The following is an 18,879-nucleotide window of genomic DNA, read 5'->3' as shown; positions in this document are numbered from 1 at the left end:
GTGGCCTGGGAAAACTGTGATAAAGATACGGCGGTTCTGCCTGCCCCAGCCCCCGCTCCATCACCCGCTCCGTTACTTGCTCCGTCACCCGACGTCAATCGCCCTCTATCAGCCAGTCAAGGCTCCAACACCTCTGCTGAGGGGAGTTGTCGCTCATTGGCATCTTCCGCTCGTTCAGATGCTCCTTCTCCTGCTACTCCTCTTCACGGATTCCGTCAGCAGTCTTTCTTGGAATCCGTTTCCAAGAGACAACACTTTGCGAGCACGCACCCGACGGTGCAGAAGCTGAACGTCCTCCTGTCCAAGTTGCTGGTGCTGCAGTCCCTCCCTTTCCAAGTGGTGGACTCAGCACCTTTCCGAGAAATGATGGCTTGTGCCGAGCCGCGGTGGAGAGTGCCAAGCCGGCATTTCTTCACCAAAAAGGCAGTGCCAGCCCTGCATTCACATGTAGAAGAGATGGTGGGCCAGTCTTTGAGCATGTCGGTCTCTGCCAAAGTGCACGGCAGCGCCGACGTGTGGAGCTGTAACTACGGTCAGGGACAGTACATGTCATTTACAGCCCACTGGGTGAACGTGGTGCCGGCACAGCCGCACCAGCAACTTGGACAGGTCACGCCGCTTTTGCCTCCACGTTTGCACGTCCTTGGTCCAGCAAAGATGTCCGCCTCTACCACCTCTTCTTCCGCCGTGTCCTCAGCCGCCACCCCCGTGCCAAGTCCCATTACCCGACCGGCATATCACATGTGCAGGGCGCAACGGTGTCACGCTGTGCTGCACCTGGTATGCCTTGGCGAACGTAGTCACACAGGGGAGGAACTTCTGAGTGTAATGAACAGAGAAATCGACAGATGGCTGTCTCCGCGCAAACTGAAAATCGGAACCATGTTGACCGACAACGGAAAGAACATGGTGTCTGCTCTGCGTCAAGGAAGGTTGTGCCATGTGCCATGCATGGCTCACGTGTTCAATCTGGTTGTCAAGCGGTTCCTAAAATCCACCATCCCACTGCAAGACATCCTTAAAATGTCACGTAAACTTTGCATGCATTTCAGCCATTCCTACACCGCAAAGCACACCCTCCTTGAGCTGCAGCGGCAGAACGGAATTCCACAGCATCGCCTGATCTGCGACGTTGCAACAAGGTGGAATTCAACCCTACATATGTTAGACCGCCTTTACGAACAGCGAAAGGCCATCACCGATTTCCTGATGTTACAAGCGGATAAAGGTACTCCCCTGTGTAACTTAGATGTCAGCCATTGGCAGCTCATGCGTGACACCTGCCGCTTGCTCAGGCCCTTTGAGGAGGCCACGCTATTCGTGAGTCGGCAGGACTATGGGATGAACGACGTCATTCCTCTGTTGCACGTCCTGGAACAAATGCTGTTAACAATGGCTGGTCAGGCTGCGGTAGACGTGGCGCACAGATCTCAATGCCACATGACCCCTGTGGGGGCAGGACAGGAAGAAGAGGAGGAGGTAGAGGAGGACATTGGCACTCAGGAATTATTGAGTGAAATGGGTGGTTTTTCCACTCAGCGGACAGGAGTGGAGGAGCAGGAGCATCTGGTAGAGGAGGAGGAGGAGGAGACAGAGGACCCAGACGCACCGTGGCAGTATGCTGTGGAGATGGAGGCAGGGAGTCCCTCGCATTCCTTGGCACAAATGGCCCATAGCATGCTCGGTTGCTTGCGTAGCGACAGCCGAATAATAACCATCAGACAGAGGGATGACTTTTGGCTGTCCACCTTGTTGGACCCTCGCTACCGTTCAAAAATGGTGGCCTTTTTCACACCTGCTGAGAGGGAGGCCAAAATAAAGTACTATAAAAACCACCTATGTAGTCAGTTGGTCTCTGCCTTTCTGCGCCAATGTCCATCCTCAGACACTGTGGGCCCTGTGCGCTCGCGTTCCGCTGCCATGGCAGCAGGGGAGGGGTGGGGTGGTAGGAGCAGTGGCAGCTCCACCAGCAGCGGCTGCCTCAGTCTGCAGTCGATGATGAGTAGCTTTCTTCACCAGCGCAGTGAGGAAACTACTAACCAGCCGCAGCAGCAGCAGCATCAGGTGGACCTGGAGCAGGACCTCAAACAACAGGCTCGGGCCTACTTGCACAGCACCCTGCCAACCGAGGTAGACAATCCCCTTGACTACTGGGCAACGAAACTTGACCTTTGGCCCCAACTAGCTGAATTTGCCCTTGAAAGGCTGTCATGCCCGGCCAGTAGCGTGGCATCGGAGCGCGTGTTTAGTGCGGCAGGAGGTATTGTAACTCCGCGGAGGACACGACTGTCCACCCAAAGTGTGGAGAGACTCACGTTTGTGAAAATGAATCAGGCGTGGATTAGTCTGGATTTCAAACCACCAGTTCCTGACACAACTGACTAAATCCGCCATGAATCATGCCCCAAACATGTTATTATTTTTAACATAGGCCTCTGTATGGCCTTCAATTTAAGCTGCTTACGCTTCGCCACTCTGCCATGGGCCCCTGTACCGCCTCCTCTTGCTGCTGCCAGGTCCAGAGTGTGTCATGGGTCCCTGTACGGCCTCCCATTGCTGCTGACTTCATCGCCAGACTCTGCCATGTGCCACTTTCAGGTCTCCTTACACTGTTGGTGGGTTCCATTTTGTGATAGGGTGCTGTATGGCCTTCCATTGCTGCTGCCTCCACCGCAACCCTGCGCCATGTGCCTCTGTCGTCTGCTCACGCTGCTGACGGCTTCCGCTTTTTAACCGAGGCCTGTGTTTGGCTTCCGAATACTGCTGCATCCACCGCCACCCTGCGCCATGTGTCTCTGTCGTCTGCTCACGCTGCTGACGGCTTCCGCTTTTTAACCTAGGCCTGTGTATGGCTTCCAAATACTGCTGCCTCCACCGCCACCCTGCGCCATGTGCCTCTGTCGTCTGCTCACGCTGCTGACGGCTTCCGCTTTTTAACCGAGGCCTGTGTTTGGCTTCCGAATACTGCTGCATCCACCGCCACCCTGCGCCATGTGTCTCTGTCGTCTGCTCACGCTGCTGACGGCTTCCGCTTTTTAACCTAGGCCTGTGTATGGCTTCCGAATACTGCTGCCTCCACCGCCACCCTGCGCCATGTGCCACTTTCAGGTCTCCTTACACTGTTGGTGGGTTCCATTTTGTGATAGGGTGCTGTATGGCCTTCCATTGCTGCTACCTCCACCGCCACCCTGCGCCATGTGCCTCTGTCGTCTGCTCACGCTGCTGACGGCTTCCGCTTTTTAACCGAGGCCTGTGTTCGGCTTCCAAATACTGCTGCATCCACCGCCACCCTGCGCCATGTGTCTCTGTCGTCTGCTCACGCTGCTGACGGCTTCCGCTTTTTAACCTAGGCCTGTGTATGGCTTCCAAATACTGCTGCCTCCACCGCCACCCTGCGCCATGTGTCTCTGTCGTCTGCTCACGCTGCTGACGGCTTCCGCTTTTTAACCTAGGCCTGTGTATGGCTTCCGAATACTGCTGCCTCCACCGCCACCCTGCGCCATGTGCCTCTGTGGTCTGCTCACGCTGCTGACGGCTTCCGCTTTTTAAACTAGTCCTGTGTATGTCTTCCGAATACTGCTGCCTCCACCGCCACCCTGCGCCATGTGCCACTTTCAGGTCTCCTTACACTGTTGGTGGGTTCCATTTTGTGATAGGGCGCTGTATGGCCTTCCATTGCTGCTGCCTCCACCGCCACCCTGCGCCATGTGCCTCTGTCGTCTGCTCACGCTGCTGACGGCTTCCGCTTTTTAACCGAGGCCTGTGTTTGGCTTCCGAATACTGCTGCATCCACCGCCACCCTGCGCCATGTGTCTCTGTCGTCTGCTCACGCTGCTGACGGCTTCCGCTTTTTAACCTAGGCCTGTGTATGGCTTCCGAATACTGCTGCCTCCACCGCCACCCTGCGCCATGTGTCTCTGTCGTCTGCTCACGCTGCTGACGGCTTCCGCTTTTTAACCTAGGCCTGTGTATGGCTTCCGAATACTGCTGCCTCCACCGCCACCCTGCGCCATGTGCCTCTGTGGTCTGCTCACGCTGCTGACGGCTTCCGCTTTTTAAACTAGTCCTGTGTATGTCTTCCGAATACTGCTGCCTCCACCGCCACCCTGCGCCATGTGCCACTTTCAGGTCTCCTTACACTGTTGGTGGGTTCCATTTTGTGATAGGGTGCTGTATGGCCTTCCATTGCTGCTGCCTCCACCGCCACCCTGCGCCATGTGCCTCTGTCGTCTGCTCACGCTGCTGACGGCTTCCGATTTTTAACCGAGGCCTGTGTTTGGCTTCCGAATACTGCTGCATCCACCGCCACCCTGCGCCATGTGTCTCTGTCGTCTGCTCACGCTGCTGACGGCTTCCGCTTTTTAACCTAGGCCTGTGTATGGCTTCCGAATACTGCTGCCTCCACCGCCACCCTGCGCCATGTGTCTCTGTCGTCTGCTCACGCTGCTGACGGCTTCCGCTTTTTAACCTAGGCCTGTGTATGGCTTCCAAATACTGCTGCCTCCACCGCCACCCTGCGCCATGTGCCTCTGTGGTCTGCTTACGCTGCTGACGGCTTCCGCTTTTTAAACTAGTCCTGTGTATGTCTTCCAAATACTGCTGCCTCCACAGCCACCCTGCGCCATGTGCCACTTTCAGGTCTCCTTACACTGTTGGTGGGTTCCATTTTGTGATAGGGTGCTGTATGGCCTTCCATTGCTGCTGCCTCCACCGCCACCCTGCGCCATGTGCCTCTGTCGTCTGCTCACGCTGCTGACGGCTTCCGCTTTTTAACCGAGGCCTGTGTTTGGCTTCCGAATACTGCTGCATCCACCGCCACCCTGCGCCATGTGACTCTGTCGTCTGCTCACGCTGCTGACGGCTTCCGCTTTTTAACCTAGGCCTGTGTATGGCTTCCGAATACTGCTGCCTCCACCGCCACCCTGCGCCATGTGTCTCTGTCGTCTGCTCACGCTGCTGACGGCTTCCGCTTTTTAACCAAGGCCTGTGTTTGGCTTCCGAATACTGCTGCATCCACCGCCCGCCCACTGCTGCTGCCAGGCCCGTAATCTGTCATGGGCCCCTGTACCGCCTCCTCATGCTGCTGCCAGGTCCAGAGTGTGTCATGGGTCCCTGTACGGCCTCCCATTGCTGCTGTCTCCATCGCCACACTCTGCCATGTGCCACTTTCAGGTCTCCTCACACTGCTGGTGGGTTCCATTTTGTCATAGGGTGCTGTATGGCCTCCCATTGCTGCTGCCTCCACCGCCACACTGTGGCTCCACACTCTGGTTTTGGCCCCGTGACTGCCCAAATGAGTGAAGTGTGCGGTGATTCTAAGATCGACGGCACTCATCTGCATGTCATACTGACTGACAGTATTAGTTCTCTTCCCCAGCAGACTCCAAGGGCATTTAAATTAAAGGTACAGTGTTCTGCACTAATATAAAGGCTCTCTGAAGCCTAGAAACACCCTTTTTATAAGTTAAATTCGCAGTGAATATATTCGCCTCGAATCGAATTTATTCCGCGAATTCGGCGAATCAGCCGAATCGAATTTTTGAATAATTCGCTCATCTCTATTAACTTCATTTGACCTTACTGGTCCCTGTCATCACCCTAACCTCAAAAGGTCAGAAATAGTAGACATGCTTTTGGATCATGTTGAGACCAGGGATAAATTTGAATTCCTTTAAAATTACTTCATTTCTTTTCTTTCTATTATTTCTACCACTTCTCATTCACTTTCAGGACCTCTATCGTATTGTCCATTTTTCCTCATCACCAGATATTCACAACTCCTGTGCTCATAAAAACACTGAAATACAGTATCTTTCTACCAACATGCAAAGTATAATGCTACCTTTAAAAACAATTGGGGCTGATTCACTAAAACTGGAGAGTGCAAAATCTGGAGCAATATTGCATAGACACCAATCTGCTTCCATTTTTTTTTTTAGTTTCAATAGTTTTTATTGAAAGATTTTCAATAAGAGAAAAAAGTAATAGCAATCTGTTCAGTAGGGAGTATATTCATACAATATAGTATTGGTAAGGATTTACCCCATCATTTGGCTGGGGTTAAAATTGGGGTTTAAGGCATTAGCATCAGAGGTAGACTTGGATATATACTGATTCTTGGTGAGGTGTAGGAAATGGTGAAGGGGTATTAAACAAGGGGGGATAAGGAGGAGGGTAGGGAGGGGGGGGGGATAAATGTAATGGGGGTGGAAAAGGAGTACTAGTCTAAAATGGTGGGTAGCTCAATTGTTTGTAAGATATCAGGATTGTACTGAGCAGTTTGGATTTGTAACCAGATAGTCCATTGGGAATTAAATTTGTGTTGGGTGGAGTTGTTAAAGGCCAATCTTTTTTCTATTTCACATTGGAAATTAAGATCTGTAATTAGTGATTTGAGGGAAGGAGCAGTGGTGGTGTTCCATAATCGGGTTATATTGATTTTTGCTGCGAAAAGTTTGTGGACAATGGTGGTATGAGAATTATGGGGGAATTTTTCAATCCCAATGTGTAAAAGCACGAGTGAAGGATTTGGGGTTATCACTGTTTTGGATATTTCAGAGATTAATTGGAAGACACTGTTCCAAAAGGATTTGATTGATTTACAGGACCATAATATGTGCAGTGTTGAGCCTATGTCTCCGCAATGTCGCCAGCAAGAGGAGTGTTTTAGGTAATAAATGGCTAGTTTGACAGGGGTTATGTACCATTGGTGGAGGATTTTTAAGTATGATTCCCAGTGCGAGCTGCATCGGGATGATTTGTAGGTAGCGTTAAATATGCTCCATGTCTGTGCCGTAATTGTTTCTGAAAGGGTTTTTTCCCAATTGGATAGGGAGGTAGATTTTAGAGCGAATTGCAGGTTCGTTATGTACTTGTAGAAAGTGGAAATGCCTTTACGTGGGTATTGTGATCTGGTAAAGAAAAGATAGGTGGTATTTGGAATCTTTGTGGTATGAGGTATATTTTTGTTTGCATACAGTGGATGATTCTTAAGTAGGTGAAGTATTCAGTGGTAGGGAGATTGAATTTGGTTTGGATATTTTGAAATGAGTGTAGGGTGTGGTCTTTATAGAGGTCTGTTATTTTATGTATGTTTTGTTTTTCCCATTGAGATAGGTCCAGAGAGGGTGTAATGGAATGTAGTATGTCGATTGGGGTAAGGATTTGTGTGGGATCTGTGTATTCCATGTTCAGAAGATCGCACCAGGCTTGAAGAGCGGCTTGGATACATGGGTGTTTTAGTTGGTAGTTTGTTTGTGACATTGATGGAATTAGAAGTAAATTTTGGGGTTTAAGTGGAAGAAAGGGTAAGGTTTCCATTGTAGACCAGATTTTTTCTCTGGTTTGGTTCCACCAAAAATATATTTGGTCCAGAAGAGTAGCATTATAGTAGGATTTTAGATGTAGGAGGCCTGCACCTCCTTTGGAAGATGGCCGTATTAATAGATTGGTAGTGCATCTAGGTTTTTTAGAGTTCCATAAGAATCTGGCGAGAATCGATTGTAATTTGGAGAAAAAGGTGTTAGGAACTGGTATGGGGAGTGTGTGAAAAATGTATAGAATTTTTGGTAGGATACACGTTTTGAAGGTCGCAACTTGGCCTAATTTGGAAAGTTCTGAGGTGCGAAGGGTTGCAATTTCTTGGGGTATAGTTTCGAGTAGTATTTTGTGATTTGAGGTGAATAGTTGGTCTGTTGTTGCGGTGAGTTTGATTCCTAAGTAGGGGATGTTGTTTTTTTCCCAGGAGAAGGGGAATTGTTTAGCAAGTAATATCTGGGTTTGGTATGGTGTGTGGAGATTTAGGATTGAAGATTTGGGTTCATTAAGTTTATAGTAAGAGACCGTGGAGTACTGTTGAAGGTGCGTGCATATCGTTTTGAATCATTTGGTTGGGTTGGTAATCATCAATATGATGTCGTCTGCAAATAGACTAATTTTGTGTTCAGTGTTAAGGTGTTTGATGCCAGTGAACATCGGATATTACCTAAGTTTAGAGGCTAAGGGTTCAATGAGCAATGCAAATGTGATGGGAGATAGTGGGCAGCCTTATCTAGTACCAATGGTGATATCAAAAGGGTCTGATAACGTTCCGTCTGTTAATACTCTGGCTGAGGGGAGGGAGTATAGTGATAAGATGGCTGTTAACATCCATCCTGTAATACCAAATTTCTGTAGGGTCAATCGCATAAATAGCCAATGTATTTGGTCGAATGCTTTTTCAGTGTCTAAGGATAAGAGTAATGAGGGTTGTTTGGTGTGTTCTAAGTGGTGAAGAAGAGATATGAGTCTTCTGATAGTGTCAGGTGCTTGGTGGCCTCATATGAATCTTACTTGGTCTGGGTGTATCAAGGTAGGAAGATAGGGGAGTAATCTACGAGCTATAATTTTTGCATAGAGTTTTATGTCTGTATTGAGCAGGGAAATTGGTCTATAATTTGGACAAGTTGTGGATCTTTGCCAGGTTTTGGTATTGTTGTTATTATTGACTGTAGCATGTCTTTGGGGAATATACCGGTGGCGTCTGCATGATTAAAGAATTTGGTCAAGTAAGGTGATAGGTTAGGGGAAAATTGTTTGTAAAATTCGTTAGTATATTCATCATTTCCTGGAGATTTGTTAAGAGGGAGTGTTTTGATGGTTATTTCTATTTCTTTGGGAGATATCGGGGTCGATATAGCGTCAAGTTGAGATGGAGAGAGGTGGGAGAGTTTAGTTGTGTGGAGGAATTGTTGTATGGATTTTACTGTTGGTTGGATAGTGTCAGAGTTGTTTTTAAGGTTGTATAGTTGTTGGTAATAGGTCGCAAAAGCATTGGCTATTTCCTGTGGGTTTGTGGTTTAATGTATGTGTGGTTGGGTGTTGAACTGAGGATATTTTAGATTTTAGTCGTCATTGTTTAATCATTTTGGTTAATAGGGAGTTGGCTTTGTTGCTGAGGGAGTAAAATTTTAATTTTTTGGAGGCTGAGGTCATATTTATAAAGTAGCAGGGTTCGGAGTTTGTTTCTGTCTGTGGTGAGGGAAGCAGAAGTTGTGGGATTTGGGGATTTTTTGTTTAATTCTTCTTTTGTTTTGATTGACATAAGGAGTTTGTCAATTTGTTGGTTTCTTTATTTGGTGATACAGGAATTTAGTTGTATAAGAATACCTCTCATGTATGCCTTGTAAGTGGACCATAATATAGATATAGAGATATCAGGTGATTCATTTATTTCAAAGAACATATTATGTGCATCCAATATATGTTTCTTGTGGTCTGTATTTTTCAGTAGGATCGAGTTCAATCTCCATATTCGAGGGATCGTAGAATGTTGATTGTGGTCTAGAGTAATGGAATTTGGAGCGTGGTCTGACCATGTTATGGTGCCGATCTTGGAGGTGGTGATATGTTGTAAAGTCCACTTGTCTGTAATGAAAAAGTAAATTCTGGAGTAGGAGAGGTGGGATGGGGAATAGTAGGTGTAATCTTTTTCCGTACTGTGTTGGCATAGCCATATATCGTAGAGATCATTGTTGTGTAGAAAGTGTTTAAAGTATGTTTGGAGGAGCGTTTACTGGAAGAAGAATCCAGGAGTGGGTTGCCTATGATGTTGACGTCTCTTCCTATGAGTAGCCTGCCTTGTCTCTGGGCGGAGATGGTTGAGTTGATTTTGTTGTAGAAATGGAGTTGGTTGGTATTTGGACCGTAGATGTTGACCAGGGTATATAGGATTCCGTTGATTTTGCATATCAGGATATGGTAGCAGCCTTGAGGGTCTGCTACTTCTGAGATTTGTAGTAGGGATCTCTTGTAAGGAGAGTTAAGGCCACGGACATTCAAGGATGATATGTTAATCATATTGCTGGGTGTAGATGGGTTATATGGAGTAGTAGAGATGGTTCATAAGTTGTGGAGAAAGGTAGGTTTCCCTTTGCCGTAGGTGGAAAGCTTCCATAGAGAAGGAGTAGTGCACTTGATTTGGTCGCTGGTTTGAGGAGGGTGTTTCATCTTGTAATGCAGGTGTTTGAGAGAAGAGGAGTTGACTTGAGTGACTGGTGGTGTGAGGAGGGTAGGGGGGTAAAAAGAACTTGTGGAAAATACAAGTAACATGTGTAGCACATTTTGCTACTGTATAAAGGGGGAATATGAACGTGCAGTCCACTGGGATGATGTTCCATGTTTTCAGGAGTTCGATGCCTGCTTCTAGGGTTTTGATCATATAGGGCCTTCTCGTATAGGGCCTTCCTTGATGTTTAACAATGAGCTTCGTGGGGAAGCCCCGCTGGTAGCTGATTCCATGGTTCCGCAACGCTTTTGTTATGGTGATGACACCCAGATCTATCTCTCATCTCCACAGCTCACCCCCTCAATCTCCTCATGTATCACAAACCTAGTAAGTGACATATCAGTATGGATGTTAAACCACTCCCTCAAACTCAATCTTTCCAAAACCGAGCTTGTAATATTTCCTCCTTCCCGATCCCCCACTCATGGCTTTACTATTAAGATCAACAGCACAACCATTGGTCCTTCCCATCATGCCAGGGTGCTAGGTGTAATCCTGGACTCTGTCGTCTTCTTTGGGCCCCACCTCCAATCACTGGCTAAATCAACCTCTGCAACATTTACAAAATCCATCCCTTTATGACCAATGACACCACAAAACAACTTATCCATGCCTTGGTTATATCCCGTCTTGATTACTGCAACTCCCTCCTCACTGGTTTACAGTTACACAAGTTATCCCCCTTCAGTCTATTATGAATACTGCTGCTAGACTCATACACCTTACCAACCGATCAGCAACTGCTGCCCCTCTCTGTCAATCTCTTCATTGGCTTCCACTAACGCAACATACAAAATTAAATACTAACCACAACATGTTTTTACATTCTCTGAGTAACTTATTCCTTCAGCGCTGTTGTTTCCCTGTTCTTTTGCTTCTGCAATTAAAGATCTTTGGGAGGGGTTTTAATTACTCTGCTGATGTATACTCTCTATAGTATGAGCCTGTTTATGGTCAGCCCTGACTGGTGCTGTGCCAGTCACATGACTAAAAACAGTTTCAGAAAAGCAATTCAAATTAGTTCCAATAAATTTTTATTAACACAAAAATGTGAAAAATACACTTGTTTACAAAGGGATAACATAAGCACGGGACAATCCATCTGATTACAATGTAGCAAGCATAAGAATAAACTAAAATGTACATAAAGCATGTTACTTCCCAAGCCTATTCTGACATTTCTCTCCTATTGTACATGTAAAAATTGTCATTTTTTTGTCTAGAAAATTACTCAGAACCATGGCTAGCTCTGTCTGTGATAACCTAGTGCAGCCACTGGATCAGATCCCGGGCTTTCCTATCACACGCGCATCCCATCCCACAAAAGTAAAAGTAATCCAATAGCTGCTTAGTGGCTCAGACTATTTTTACTGGCAAGAGAACTGCCTGCTTGAAAAAAATGGTACAGGGATTATGGTTGTAGGCTCCACCATGATCCCGGTATAACCTTTTCCCTACCAGGAAGTATATGAACTATTGTGGGTAGGGAAGATGTTAAACTTACTGTAAGCTGGAATAAAGAAAACAAGCAAAGGGGAAAGAAAAGGAAATAGAAGTAAGGACAAGGCCAGACAAGGAAAAGAGGTCAAAGGGCCCCAATAGGTCAGTAATAAGCAAAATTAAATGCTGACTAAAGGAAAGTGTAAAGAGTATTGATTTTTAGCCGTTGAAGATATTTAATGAAAATATCAGATGACACCAGATCCCAAGTAGCTGACAACTAGTAAGAAGTTATACTAGGATAAAGCTAAAGGGCCAATAGCAGATATTAGTGATGGGCCAAACACCCCCCTGTTCGGTTCGCAGTCGAACATTCAAACCTACGTTCGAACAGTTTACTGAGCGGTAGCTTACCGCATCTGAGTATGTGGTAAGATACCGCTCAGTTACTAAAATACCACATGAGTTATATTATTAAGCCATGCTGTATTTTAGTAGCGAAACATTCATTATTGTTTCAGCTGTCAGTGGGGTTCCCCACTGACAACTGAATGTAAAAAGAATTGTCGGCATTGCCAGACAATTAAAAAAAAATAATGTGGGGTCCCCCCTCCCATCCATACCAAGCCCTTTGAGTCTCGTATGGATTTTGAGGGGAACTCGCACGCCAAATCTTTTTTTTAAATGGCTTGGGGGTTCCCCTCAAAATCCATACCAGACCGTTATCCGAGCATTCAGCCCAGAAGGTCAGGAAATGAGGTGATGAGCAAGCGCCCCCCCTCCAGAAATATACCAGGCCACATGCCTGCAACATGTGTGGTGCTTTCAGGCAGGGGAGCTCTTCCCCAAAGCACCTAGTCCCCATGTTGATGGGGACAAAGGCCCCTTCCCCACAACCCTTGTCTGTAGTTGTGGGGGTCTGCGGGTGGGGAGCTTATCAGAACCTGGAAGTCCCTTTAACAAGGAAGCCCTCAGATCTCGCCCCCCCCCCCCCCCATGTGAACGAGTATGCGGTACATGCTACAGCTAACCATTCACAAAAAAAAGTGTAGTGTAAAAAATACTGGAGACAGTCTTTGACTCCTCAGTCTAAAAATAAAGTCTCCTCAGTCTAAAAATAAAAAAAATGTCCACGAAGTAGATCCAACGTCAATCACAATGCCAGACACCGCTGCTACGCGAAAAAAGAAAAAAAAACATGACACATAGTGCATTATCCTTATCAAAATAATATGATCGTGCTGCTGATGTTCCCTGGACTTAAGGAGTGGACAAATTGGGCTTTCATTTGGATGTGAATGGAATAATGTTGATCGGGAAGAGCTGTCTCTATCCAATGCTATCTGACTGATTTAGTCAGGTAAGGTGCATGGTTTGTGAGGTGGTGGAGTGGTTCTATCACTTTTTCACTAGTGGTCACAATTTGATAAAGAGTGAAGCACAGGAGGACAAGATATTGAGGAATTGATAGTACTACGCTATGTAATATAATTTTTCTGGAGGGTACATCTCCTGTGAAGGGGAGGATGGAAAGAGGAAGCTTAGAACTGAAGATAATTTTCTGTAGAACTTGTTACAAAGTGATTTAAATATAGACAGAGGGTAAGAGTGAGAATTGCAGACGAATATAAGTGAACATGTGGTGGAGTGGATATCCATGGATTTTTACACATTTTTGTGAGTGTGATTCATTTAAGATAGGTGTGAGTGTACTAAGGATAATGAACTATGTGTGTTTATGTGCATCTTTTTGAGGGTACCAACTTGAAGATGAAGATTTTGGTGTGAGAATTGCACACTGAAGGATATTGAAAAAGAAGAAGGAGAGTCTACATATGGTTATAGGGGTTATTCACTGTTTTGGACGCTGTGAAGGACTTTTGATTTTGAACTTTCTGGGGAAAAAGTGATATCTTGGTGCCCAAGGATTGGACACTTATTGGATTGTGTATTTGTAGTAGATAACGGTTGTAAAAATGTATTTGATACTCAGGAGACCAGTGACTCTTTGTTATCCCTGATATCTGACCCAATATAAGGAATTGTTATGTTCTGTTGCTAACCTAATGTTTATCTTTACCTCAGTACTGGGACATATTTTTGTATTGATTGCCACCTTGACCAGTGACCTACTTTTCCTCTCAGATATAGGTAAATGTACTTTTTGTACTAACCTACGCTAACCTACTACATCATAGTGTTACTGCTAAGATTGGCGAGTTTCCTCCTTCTCTGTACAAAAAGGTGGGGGTGGCAGTTTGAAGGGTTAATTGCGTAATTAACCTGACCCAGTAACAATCGCTCTCAGGCTGCGGCACATAGATTGGGGTCCAGTGAGCTGGAAAATCTTTGTGCAGGGTGCAGCTGAGCGTGGCATTGTTACGCATGTGACAGCGCAGTTTTAGATTTGCTAGTCCTTCGGTCACAAGTTGGTGAGAAGGGCTGGGGGTCTGATGCCGCGCCTGTCATAGGGGGCACCTTTTTTCTGGTATTTCATTGGTGGATTGTACTATATATATTCTTTTAGTGTTTTTTTCTACAGCCAGTAAACTCTCCAGCATGTTATCCTATGTGTCCATGCACCCATAGACTGTAATCAGCGTTTTTTGGCAGGAAAAAAACCCAAAACTATTGGGTTTCTAGAGGAGTTTGTTAGCTGTAAAATGCTCTAATGCTGAAAAAAACGCGGCAAAACGTGGTAAAATGTGGCAAACTGTCGTTTTTGGGCTGTTTTTGAGCAAAAAAAAATCTTTTTGGTAAAAAAACGCTAAAAAAAGTGAAAAAGTACAGCAAAACACTGCTAAACGCTAATACAAAAACACTAAAAAACTTTGAAAAACTTACATTTTTAAAGTGACCTTACACAGCTAATGTTACCAGCGTTGTTAAAACACCCAGTGTTCATGGAGCCTAAAGATGATATTTGCTGTTGACTAAAAAAATATTCAAACTATCTCCTTACTATGTGGTATAAAATAAAATCACATAGGATGCAAACACATATCCTCCATTTTTCCAAATTCCACCTGTATGTGTCCAAAGAGCCCTGACACCATTAATGCAATTGTCATAATTGAGATTCAGTCATATCCAATTCCCCCACCTCTCATCTATCACTAGATACAACTGTAACTGAATGTTGTTTGGTTTGCTAAAGTATAGCTTAACAAAAATGCAATTCTTGTTTTCACCTGTTTACATATTTTGTTGCTTCTCAGTGCTGTTGATCTCCTGCAGGCTCCTTCGGACAATTTCCAGCCTCCATAAAACCACTCCAGCTACAGCTGTATTGTATTTCTGAGTGGGTTTCCTGATAGTGACAGCAGTTTACTATGTCTGAGTAATGCTTGTTGCAAAGGTCCATTGAAAAGGTCCATTAGATCCTAGTGTGACAGGATGAAAACACAGAACCTCAATTAGGAGACAGAGTGTTGTCACCCTGTAATATGATGTTTTTAATCCTGTAGCTTTCTTGTATATAAAAGTGTACCTACCATAAAAGCACTTATTCAGGCTCTTTATGCTATAGGGGTTACAATGCCATCTCCTAATTGTGTTCTGCATTGTCAACCTCCGCCGTCCAGCAGCCTCCTGTTGCCTAGCTATGACCATCTGCGGTGGGCATGCGTGGTCAGCATGGCTTTTCCCAATTTGGTGAGATGTCTGGTCGCCTGGTAATGGCAATATCGATCGGGCACATCTGGGAAAAGTGCCCAATCATTTCTTTTTGTAATTACTGTGGGTTGATGGCTCTATACAGGGGGGGTATGCTGATCCCTTATGGGGCATTTTGTATAGTATGCTTTGACAATGCTTTATGCCTTTGTTTTTTTTGTTGTTTTGGTGGAATTGTGACATCATTTGATGTCAGAAGGCCGAAGGTGGCACCCTTTTTCTGGTATTTTATTGGTGGATTGTACTATAGATATTCTTGTGTCACTGTAAGCACATATCACATGCCTGACAAAGGGGTCCTTCGTGACTCTGAAACGTTGCACCTTTCTCCTTGTGATGTGAATATTCTTCAATAAAAAATGCTTTTTTAATGACTTTGATGATCTGTGGTGTGCTGTCAAATATGAACGTTGATCATCCCATCAACCAAGCTTCTGTAGGGGACTATGAGTGGCTGTTTTGCCACATAGGGGTTGATTTACAAAATCTGGTGCAGCTCTGCATAGAAATCAATCAGCTTCCAGGTTTTTTGGTCAAAGCTTAATTGAACAAGCTGAAGTTAGAAGCTGATTGGCTACCATGTACAAGATTGACTAGCTGCACCAGATTTTGATTGACTAGCTGCACCAGATTTTGATTGACTAGCTGCACCAGATTTTGCACGCTCTAGTTTTAGTAAATCAACATAGTATGTATCACTGTTATCAGCAACAGGAAACTCACCTTAAAAATGCCCATTCAGACAAAATTGGAGTGTACATAGTCAAGAAATGGCTGCAAAAGGAGGCTGTAGGAGGTCATCAGTACTGAGATGCTATTAAATACAAATTATGATCCCCCTGCGCTCCACTGGTGCTAATATAAACAATATACGTGTAATGAAAGCTGCTACCACCTCTATCTATACCCAAAGATACCCAATATGAATGTGTAAATAGTGAAGCGCTAACCAAAATCCAATATCTCACATGTGAAATAACATAAATCATATACCACAAATATACTGATATTCTAATTAGTGCTCACTAATAAAAATAAATAGTAAAGTGCAAATAAATAGGTCCTATGGTGACCTAAGATCTATGATCTGACTAGTGCCAATAAAAACTCTTATTAAAGTGACAATAAATAAGAATGACAATAAATAAAAATGACACACTATATAGAAATGTGACAGGTGCTGCAAATACAATGAACATAGTAACTATAAATATAGTGCTAAATACTGCACACTACATCATAGTGCCAAGTGCTGAATATGCAGAGGTATATAAGCAATGTGATGAAAAAAGTCCACAATATGTGCAAACAATCGTGCAAAAACAATGTGCAAAAAAACAATAATGGTGCTTCAATTCTCCACTCCAAAAGCAATGTGTGCTTGTGTGACACACTAGTGTATCACTATCCCCAAGTGGCTAGAGTGGCTCCTCACCTCCTTGAGGCGACCCTTAAGGGCCACAACGCTTTGAGTAATAAGTGCTCCTGAAGAATCCTGAAGAAGCCTTGTGATATTGTGGAGTAACGCGTAGAGCGCGGAGACGTATTTCCGGTTACGCACTTCCGGCAGATGCCATCTTTGGACACCCAGGGACCTGCAGTACACCCACGGTACATGGGAAAAACGCCAGATTGTATCTGCACAAATGTGAGTGTCCCTTTTTGCTGATTTATCCACTCTATGAATAAAATCATATTACACTATGGAGGATTCTATTGTCTACCTTTCTATGGCCTTATAAACATCCTGTCGTTGTGACTGTCATCTGAGGGGAATCGATCTGTCAGTGGATGCTGAGGTGGAACCTTGGGAGCCTGTTGTATGAGATCTTCAGTGCTGTTGAGCACTTATTACTCAAAGCGTTGTGGCCCTTAAGGGTCGCCTCAAGGAGGTGAGGAGCCATTCTAGCCACTTGGGGATAGTGATACACTAGTGTGTCACACAAGCACACATTGCTTTTGGAATGGGGAATTGAAGCACCATTATTGTTTTTTTGCACATTGTTTTTGCACGGTTGTTTGCACATATTGTGGACTTTTTTCATCACATTGCTTATATACCTCTGAATACATTTATTGTCATTCTTATTTATTGTCACTTTAATAAGAGTTTTTATTGGCACTACTCAGATCATAGATCTTAGGTCACCATAGGACCTACTTATTTGCACTTTACCACTTATTTTTATTAGTGAGCACTAATTAGAATATCAGTATATTTGTGGTATATAATTTATGTTATTTCACATGTGAGATATTGGATTTTGGTTAGCGCTTCACCATTTACACATTAGTACTGAGATGCTACATTGGATGAAAAAAAGTGAAAACTTAGTTGGGTTTTTTTTTGTATTTTAAAGGGATTGTTTAAATTACATGGTACCTTAGCAAACTAAATGTCATGATGTTTATCTAATTTAAATTACACTGCCCTTTATAAAGTGGTTATGTTTAATAATGAAAATACATAACCAGAGAAACAGATTGCTATTAACTAATGCAAAACAGAAAAAACAAATGGTGTGCCAGTGTACAGACTGTCATTGATTTAACAAGCAAAATGAATAAATGAGGCCGGCAGAGTTCAATCGATATTTATGGTATTGATCTGCCAAAGCATAATAAAAGAACAGCAACATTATTTTAATTATGATGTAAAATAAAAAATAAGAGATCTACTCACCCAATCATTAATTTGTTTTACAGTTATATATTTCATTTATAATGTTCTTCAGGAAAATGAAAATATGTTGTACTAAGAAGTATTTCAGTACTTTTCATTATTTCTAAAAGGGTCATATAAAGCAGATTTACAATTCCTAAGTTGGCATGTTTTTGCTTGTCCAGCTTCTGATTATTCCTATTAGAAAGCATAAAAGAAATGATGGCAGAGCAATTGACCTTGTTTCTGGCGAATATTGCAATTACAACTTTGTATAGCAGTTTGTTTTGAGGAAGTTCTTTCTAAAATCCAATGGGCCCAAATATGGCCCTCAGAATGGATGAAAGTGGAAAAACTTGTATCAAGAAGGAGTGTCACTCTGTAAACAGTCCGAAAAATGTATTTATTCATCACAATAACAATAAGAAGTTATAGAGTTTTGGGAATTACAGAAGGCATCCTTCAACTGCATTTGTAAGTATTTCACTGGTAGGTAACTGGATGGAAAACTGGTATTAAATTTGATGAGAATGTGCAGCAGCTGTGTCAAACTCAGTTTCATCTTCAGATGTATCAGCATTGTGTTTGTCCTCAAAGGGCTGGTTCTATCCGAAAGACTATGTATGCAGAGTTCAGGAGTGTACTATGTACAGAGTGCAGAGTTCAGGAGTGTGGTGTGTACAGAATGCAGGGTTTAGTGGAGCGTTACAGAGTTCATGGTTCAGGAGGGGGTTACATACAGAGTGCTGAGTGTTTAGCAGTGCACTACATACAGAGTGTAGAGTTCAGGAGTCTGCTGCATACGGAGTGCAGAATTCAGGAGTACTTGGCGTACAGAGTGAAGAGTTCAGGAGTACACATGGCGTATTGAGTGCAGTTTTCAGGGGTACATTGTGTACAGAGTTCAGGGTGTAGGAGTGTGCTACATATAGACTGAAGGATTCAGGAGTTCATTATGTGCAGATTGCAGAGCTCAGGAGTATACTATGTGCACAGTGCAGAGTTCAGAAGTGTGCTATGTACAGAGTACAGAGTTCTGGAGCACACAGCATACAGA

This window comes from Staurois parvus, unplaced genomic scaffold (assembly GCF_062004578.1).
Source record: "Staurois parvus isolate SC_StPar_1 unplaced genomic scaffold, SC_StPar_1.0 ptg000021l, whole genome shotgun sequence".
Lineage (NCBI taxonomy): Eukaryota > Metazoa > Chordata > Amphibia > Anura > Ranidae > Staurois > Staurois parvus.
Note: the sequence above shows the minus strand (reverse complement) of the source record.